Source organism: Quercus lobata, chromosome 5 (genome assembly GCF_001633185.2).
Source record: "Quercus lobata isolate SW786 chromosome 5, ValleyOak3.0 Primary Assembly, whole genome shotgun sequence".
NCBI classification, from domain to species: domain Eukaryota; kingdom Viridiplantae; phylum Streptophyta; class Magnoliopsida; order Fagales; family Fagaceae; genus Quercus; species Quercus lobata.
This window is the reverse complement of record NC_044908.1, coordinates 48,705,231-48,711,744: the sequence shown is the minus strand read 5'-3', so window position 1 is coordinate 48,711,744 and position 6,514 is coordinate 48,705,231.

The window sequence follows — 6,514 nt, the reverse complement described above, 5'->3', positions numbered from 1 at the left end:
TCTTCCATCAATGGCTCTCCGTAGAGCATTGGGGTTGAAAGCCAAGCGCTCGGCGCGGATTGGGTATAGATCCTTTTCCCTTGGCTTTGATGCCTGATCTTTAACTGCTTTTGAGTTGGCGAGGCTTCGTCCTCCTCTCGAGGGGATTGTGATTTCCCCCCATCCATTGGCTCCTTACCCTTGGGACTCCTCTTTCTCTTTGGACCAGTGGGCTCGGGTCGAGGAGGTAGTGCTAATTGGGGAGGAGCAGGAAGTTTGGGGCGAGGAAATTGTAGCTGCGACTTGGAAGAAGAAGACCTGGTCTGGACAGGCTGGGGCTGGGGTGGGGGAGTTGGAACACTGGATTGCGGTTCTCCCTGTGCACCATTTCCCTGTTGACCCTCGATAAGGTTGAATAAGCTGGTCGGGGGCTTTCTCTTAAGACCCATCTTTGCCCGAGAAGATGTTCCCATTGACAACAGATCCACTTCGGACAAATTTGGGTCACCCAAATCATCGAAGGGGTCCTCGGATGGGTCAACTTGGTCAAATACCCCGAATCCCTCCTTGAACAGACCCAAATCACCTTCGTCCTCAGTTTCTTGGTGAGATGAGGAAGAGCCCACCGATGGGATGCCCTCTGGAACAGGAGGTCCTTCAGATATCAAAAACCCAATCTTGACTACAGTGATTTTCGGAAGCTAAAGATTGTTAGCGCTAATCACGTACTTTGGGTCGGCAAATGACTTTTAGATGGGGTCGTACCCTAAGATTTTGTGAGCGGTTCTGACTTGACCATCCTCGTCATTTATAAAAACCGCCGCTTGAAGAACAGTCTTCAAATCCACTCGGTTGACCAGATGAAAGTGTCGATGAAAGGCGTGTGCATCTACAAAAAAAGGCACGTCTAGGGTTAGTAACCGATCCACACCAAATTAAGTTGGCGTAAAGGAGTGGCACCCTCTTACTTTCTATACCCCACCTGGTTCTCCCTCCACCATTGGGTCAGGAAGGCCATCATGCCATTCCCCAGATACGATAAAAAAATTCTTGTTCAACCCTTTGTTGGAGTCGGGGAGGCACTGGATTAGCCAAACCCTATCGTCTCTCGTCTTCATGTAGTAGGATTTTCCCTTCAAATTTTGGAGATTGTACCACCAATTTACGTCATAATGGGTTAGTCTTAGCCCCATTATTTCGTTTAAGGCATCCACATAACCTAGAATCCTAAACATATTGGCAGCACATTGGGTGGGAGCTAATCGAAAATGCCTAAGGTAACTCCTCATTACCGGCCCCATGGGGATTCTCATACCCCCCCCTATGAAGGCGAGAATGGGAATTACCACCTCGCCCGTCCTTCTCTGAAGATGCCACTCCCCCACCTTGCAGTGCCTCAAACTTACATTAGGGGGAATCCTATAGTTGGCAATGAACTTTTCCATCACCTCTTCGGTCTCAACCAATTTTTTCAATTTAACCATCTCTAGGAACTACTAAACAAACTCAGTGGATGACGGGAGAATGAGAGGAACAAGAGAAAAATAAACCCAGAAAAGAAAAAAGCATGAGTTAGTGAAGGCAGAGAACTTACAGAAAAGAGGAAAGGTTCCTCGGACAGGCTTTTTATGCTGGAAATAGACTTGAATTTGGATGAAAGTTTGGCTGAACTCAGGATATGTGCGCTAGAACTCTTAAGTACAAAAGTGAAGAGACAAATCAGTTCCAAAAATTGTTTATACCTCCCATCAAAAGTAACTGCACGAATTTTCCCGCCCATAAAGGTAAGGAAATCTCCACTATTAGATCACTATCGTGCCATTGAACGTGGGAAGCACAGAGCCGCTCGCATTTAATGAAGACACGTTTCACCTTCCAAGGCTCCAAGAACATGTCTCGGGCAGATGAAGAGTCTCTGGAACTGATAGGTGACAAGGATTGATAAGTTTTGACAGAAGCCTGATGTCATCAAAACCCTCCTCTCCGTCCGAGGATCTGGACAGCAGGATTTTGAGGGGCTATTGTGAGGCCAGAGAATTTATTTCCCGGCCCACTTTCCATTAGGACCCAAGGCCCATGCCAAGGAGAGTAGTTGTTGAGAACAAGTGGTGAAAGACCAAATAGCCTAGAGATATAGCTGAGGATGACCCTGTCCTCGGCCTCCCAAGACTTAAAAGGGAAGAACGACATGTCATCAAAGGTAGCCTCCAAAGCGCTCCTAGAAGAAAAGGCGAGTAGAATGGGATTCACACGGGGGTACGGTGTGGGAGTGGTTCAAGGAGAAGACGTCACATCCGCATTGAATGCGCCAACAAACATCCTAACCACATTGATGGGAAAAGACTCCTGAACAGCGTGGCTTCAGTTATTGCAACTAACAGAAAGTAGGGGGAGGTGACTGATGGGACAGGTACTCGAGTAGTTACCTACCTAATCAACAGATGGAAGGTTAGGATCAACTGAGAAGAGATATATAATGTAAGGGCTTATGCGCCAAAAAGGGGGCTGGAACCATGGTACCTAAAAAGAAAAAGGGGTAATAAGAACATGAAGCTCAATGGACAAGATCTATGGACAAACTTAGTTCACCTCTATGCATCCACCTTGATTAACCACTGTCCGGTGACCAAGACCTAGCCTTTCAGCCCACTCTCTACAAATTTTATTGTTTGGGCCTTTAACGTGTGAACCCAATATCAATTTGGGATCGTTACAAATCGAGTCCTTACACACACACACACACACACACATATATATATATATATATATATATCTATATATATACATACATACATGCATATATATATATATATATATATTTATATATGTATATGTATATATATAATGTTTTTTGTATAATCTTGTAGACACCCCATTTTCCTATATGCATTTAATGCTATTAAGTGGACAAATGGTAAGTTCAAGCCTCAAGTAGTAAAAATGCCACTTTAGTTCCAATTTCTTCACATAAGATAAATCTTGAAGTTATAATGATTAAAACAACAGGTCACGGGCCTCAATCAAATCACTAGAATAAAAGTTATCATCAATTCAAGTTTTAACGATTAATATACATCTATTTGGTTAAGTCTGATCATGTGTGATTATGAACAATTGATTTTGATTGGTCCCATGTGGATTTAATTTAAAATATATAACATTTCGTGTTCCTATTAGTCAAGACTAAATATAATGGTGTAATTCCATGCACTTTATTAATCGGTATGTCAAAGTATTAATGATTCTTTAATTTTTGGTGAAATTAGTCTTTTTAAAGGGATTGATTCAATGATAATCCGAGCATATTAATTCTGGAATACTGTTAATGTTAAAAGGGAGTTAATTTGGGTCTATGAATGATAATTATACTACAAAACACATTTCCAAGAAATGGCCATTGCTTACTATTTCATGAATATCTCTCACACTACTGTGAATTTATTATTGGGGTTTTAGTCATTGTATAGTAGATGTAGGGTGGCAGAAAGGAAAGCCCATCCCCGAGCTGGGCCTGGCCCATCCGTGGCTGAACCCCAGCAGAAAGGAAGGTTCATCCTGAGGCTGGGTCTAGCCTATCTGGGGCAAAAACCAGCCCGAATAAGACCCACCTTCACTAGGTGAGACGTAATTTGAAATGCCTTTCCTTGGCATGACTAAACATTTAGGCGAGGATCTATCTCTGTCAAGGATATAAAGTAGTGCCCTGGGAAATCCACTAGACGAGCACAAGATTTGGCGGCAAGTACAAGTTACTAAAAAATCTTCTTAATAGCAGAGTTTGGGTCCCACTTTTGGCACACGACGAAACTTGTTGAAAAAGTGATATAGACTCAGAGACCCACTCCAACCCTATAAGTGATGGGTCTCTAAGAGAGAGGTATAAAAAGGGATGGGAAAATCAGAGTAGGGGTTGGAACCAGAATTAGGGAGAGAAAAGCGTGAAAATAGAAGGCAATCTTAGAGGTAAGAAGGTCTAACTTAGACTAAAAAGGGTGAACTTAGGCACTTGGTAGCGTTCTCGGCCAGCCAAATTCCAAAATAAGTCGTTATCGAAACACCATTTGGTCAACATCTTTTACCACAAGAATTTCTCTGGGACATCCCATTATGGGCTAAACCCACTCTGGAATACAAATTAATCAGGGGTTTGACCCCAACCAGCCTAAGGTTGTTGGGAAAACACCACTATAGTAGACATTTGGAGTTTCAATTTGAGAACAAGAATGAATTAATTCTGATAAGAAATATGTGGGATATGATTTATTAAATTTTTCCCTATTAGCTATATTTGGGAAGAATCAAGATTTTTAACCCTTTGCTTGCACTCTACTCTCATCACCCAAGAAATTAATGCACCAAAGTCAACTATCAATTAAATGCCCTTTCTCCCTTCTTTAGAATACTCTTCCCCACACTATAAAAGGAGGTGGAATGCTTGTTCCAAAGCAATCCACTTTCTTAGAGCTCTTTAGGAAGTAACAAAGAAAAGGTAATTTGGTGCTTTGTTCCTCTTGGTCTCGTATAACTAGGAGGGTAAAAACTTGTCCTCCAAGTCCCGAGTTCTCAACTTGATACTTGACCTCACTCCTCCAAAGTTCTTATAGGAGTACCTTGATTCTCTTTTGGGATTTTAGAGGATGTAACAAAGAAGCGAACCTCGTGGTTTGTCCTCCTAGTTTTGCCACAATAGGACAAACCCCTGGATGAATTCTGACTCTTGATTGGCCTAGCTGGGTTAAAAGCCCTAATTTTGCTTCACCTTTACCCAATCTATCACTCTCTCCTTTCTACTCTCTCAATCACTCACTCTTGAAGTCTCAAATCTACTCTGACCTTGTCGCCACAAACCCATGACGAGATCTCTTCCTCCTTCTTGCCACTAGTAAGTCTCTCTAACTCTTACTCTCTCTATCTCGTTTGCCCCTGTTCTGAATCGGAACTGCCAAGCCGATTTTTTTTATCTTTCCCTTTTCGCCTTCCCTTCTCTCTATTTTTTCATTTTTGGATTTGAGGCCTTAGGCCCTTTGGCTCATGTTTGTATTGTTGTGGCCCGTTGTGTTTCTCTGACTCAGAGACCAGAGTATATATATATATATATATATATATATATATGTATTTATTTATTTATTTTTCTTTTTTCAGGGAAAGGAATTTGGCTTGTTCTAGTTAATCCAACAAAGTTAAATATTTCCTCTTCCTTTAATTTGTCTATTTGTTCATTTTTCACTTTAATTATATAATTTGTGTGGACATTATATGGTGGTAGTGGCAATGTGGCATTTTAAGAGCAGCATACAATGCAAGCATATTTCTTTTCTTTTTTTTTGGAGAGAGTTTCAACCTATGGTGTCCACTCCTGATGATTGCTCTTTATCATCAGACCAAGACACCAATCAGTTTTTGGTGTAGGCGGGAATTGAACCCCAGATCTCTTATACAACAATCAGAGACTTTACCAGTTGAGCTAACTGGAACCTACCATTGCAAGCATATTTCAGTTATACAAGAAATGTCACGATTTTTGCATATGGAATTTATTATTCAATTAATGGAGACAGTAACAAATTCCAAAATTCAATTTCAAGCGTATGGAGGAAAACACTAATATAAAGAAATAATTTCATTATCTCGCTGAAGGGAAAGGAAAAAGAAAAAATCGAACCATTGATTTTATGGACTAATCAAAATGAATTGGGACTAAGAATTCTGAAAGTCGGCCCAAAATTTTGCCTTGTGGTCCTCCTTGTTACTGAAACCTGAAGATCTTAATATTCAATCTGTCATGTTAGATTTTTGAAGTTGGAAATATTCTACCTTTTAGCTCAATAAAATGAATAATCCACCTATTGTATACTTTCTTTTTTAACGAAAATTAGAATTACAATCCCAAACTATCAAATCATATAAAATAAAAAAAGCCTAATTCTTGAATGCATATTAATCCACATATAATTGAATTAGCTCATACATGAATCATTTACCCTATTCATACTATGTGACATTGATTTCATTTCCACCCACCCACTTCTAGGAGAATCTATCTCTTATAGTATAAATTATATGAATTGTGGATTTATCTCTCACAATGTATTAGCTTCTCACAAGGTATGGCTCTCACACCACATACTATATATGTGAGGAAATTATGCATATATCCAAAATCATTGAATCCTATGAATCAACAACGACATTCGAACTGTCCCCCAAAAAAAAAAATCCTCTACCTAGTGAAAGTCAAAATAATATACATGAGATAAATATTGCTTTCCCCACGATGATTCTCTCCTTAAAGCTTTCTATTTCACTAGCATTTCCTTGCAAATGTGAACACTACAAAACTTGTGCCTCAATTTTAGTTCTTCTATTTGGATTTCAAGTTTTCGACCAAGTCTTACTCTAATTCAGTTACATAGAGTCATAATTAGTTCCACCCCTATTGAATGCTGGGATTGCCTACCAAGAGTGAAGCCGTGAACTTTGTTTAAACAATTGAGTAATGGTGCTAAACTGCTAATACATTAATCAACACAAACCC